This window comes from Bos javanicus, chromosome X (genome assembly GCF_032452875.1).
Source record: "Bos javanicus breed banteng chromosome X, ARS-OSU_banteng_1.0, whole genome shotgun sequence".
Taxonomy (NCBI): Eukaryota; Metazoa; Chordata; class Mammalia; order Artiodactyla; family Bovidae; genus Bos; species Bos javanicus.
Window position 1 is genome coordinate 104971027 of NC_083897.1, and position 2442 is coordinate 104973468.

A 2442-nucleotide genomic window follows, 5' to 3' on the forward strand; every position below is an offset into this window, starting at 1 on the left:
TGGGTTGCCATTTCCTTCTCCAGTGCATGAAAGTGAAAAGTGAAAGTGAAGTCACTCAGTCGTGTCTGACTCAGCGACCCCATGGACTGCAGCCCACCAGGCTCCTCTGTCCATGGGATTTTCCAGGCAAGAGTACTGGAGTGGGGTGCCATTGCCTTCTCCAGTTAAGAGGATAGATCTCATATTAAATATTCTTTCTTAAAAAAGCACCCCCTCAAACAAAAAACACCACAAAAGAACATAAGGAAATTTTTTAAGGCGATAAATATGTTCAGGACTTTGTGGTGATCATACAGTTATATGTATATATTCTAGCCCATCAAGAGGTATACATTAAAAGCACGCAATTTTTGTATATCAATTATACCTTAATAAAGCTTAAGAAAGAAAATTCCACAGCGTCAACACTCAATACAATAAATATGTTCATGTGTATTGTTTTCATTATCAAGCTATGTATATATTCAGACATAGGTTGTAATCATGGTGTACACTGGCTTTCCAAAAACTGAAAGGTCTCATATGCATATTTTGCAAATGACTGTTAGCGTATTTCTATACTGCAAACTTTGCAGGTAACTGGCTTATCCCTGTCGCTTGGTGAGAGGTGGAAACACCCCTGCACAGTGGTGGGATCTCTTGTTTTTCTCCTGATTCCCTCAAGCTGGGGTCAGCACTTCTTCCTTCCTTGAGCAAAGCTGTGGTATAGCTGGAGGCCTCTATAGCTCTCCATTTCTCCCTGTTAGAGTGTATTCTTCCTCCATCGCTGTTTGAGATCCTCACCTTCTTGGCCCATGCCTCTTTCTGGGGTCTGTTCTAGCTCTCAGAGTGCTGGTATCTAATTCCTGCTCACGGACTCATGGATTGTTTTGATCTTGACAGAAAATCATTCAAAGTACAGCCTCTCAGGGATATCATTCTTTTTTAAAATTGGAATACAGTTGCTTCACAATGTTGTGTTAGTTTTGCTGTGCAATGAATCAAATCAGCTACAGGTATCCATATGGCCCCTCCCTCTTGGACCTCCCTCCCATTTGCCCTCCATCCCACCCCCCAGGTCATCACAGAGCACCGAGCTGAGCTCCTTGTGCTATACGGCAGCTTCCCACTAGCTATGAGTTTTATACATGATAGTGTGTAAATGTCAGTCTTAATCTCCCAATTTGTCCCATCCTCCCCTTCCCCCACTGTGTCCACAGGCTCTGTCTTAGAAGGATCCCTTTCCTAAAGAATGATGTTCCTGAACCTATTTCCAAGGTAGGGGCACATTTTTTTTGAGAAAGGGATCCTTCTAAGATAACAGCGTCCCTGAACAGAAAAAAGGAGAGGAAACCTGTTTTTAGAGGGTCTCCTAGGAAGAAAAATTGGCCCTTCTGTGGGGCTGGGGCTGCACAGACAATAAGGCACAGTCTCTGCCTCCGAAGAGTTCAAGTTCCCAGCTTCATTCCAGGTGCCTGTAGTAACCTCCAGCAATCTGCAGGCCGCCCCACCTCTGCCTAAAATAATGAGTCCTTGGAATCTCCATCAATAGGGTCTGTCAGACAAGCCATCTGTATCATTCCAGATCCTGGCAGGAAACAGATGGCACCCTCAGATTGGGTAAAGTGAGATGGGTTTAATAGATGATTTACAAAGACCAATCAGAGTATAGGTAAGCCACAGGCCAGAAGGAGCAGAAGGAGGGAATAGTTATTGGAACCTCATGAGAGAATTCTGTGAAGAGGGCATCTTGACAAGAGAAGTGACTTGTGGTTCAGGGATGTAACCAGCCAGCCCTCAGAGACCCAGCAAGGAGGCATCTGAGGGAAATAGATACCCCAATCTCTCTCCTCCCTGCCTCTTCTCTCCTAGTGGTGCCTTCCAGGCAATTGGAAGGCAGGAGGCATAGGAGCCCATCAAGGACTGTTTGCAGGGTCCAGAGTGGACGGAGAAGGGTGGAGGGGATCTGGAGGGGAGAAGGAAGCCATCTGACACACCATCTGAGTTTGGAAATACTCTGCCATCAGGGTGATTTTCATCAGCGCTCCCAAGGGTCAGGATGGAGGTGAGGGGGCTTGGGGAGGTCCCTCTCTTTGAGTAGTTCTAGCAGGAGACAAGACTGCCAAAATGATCCTCTCCTGCCTGGAGTTGTTGAGTTTCCTCTCTGCTCATCCTCCGGTGTCCACAAAAGGTGGTGATGCGCAGCAAGGAGAGGAGGCCAGAGAGGTGAGCAAGGGCTGGACGTTGAAGGGCTCTGAATGTTACCTGACCACTTGACCCTGTTCCCGGGGTCATTGTCTCTTGGGTGTTGGTCTGGACCAGATGACGTGAGAATCACCTGATTAAAAAAATACCACCCAGATAGAGTGCCCAGTCATGGGGGATTAAATATCTATTTTTTCCCCTTTTCCTTTTACATCAAATTGTGTCCCTTCAGTCTCTAGAGAGGGCTAGAAAATCTCC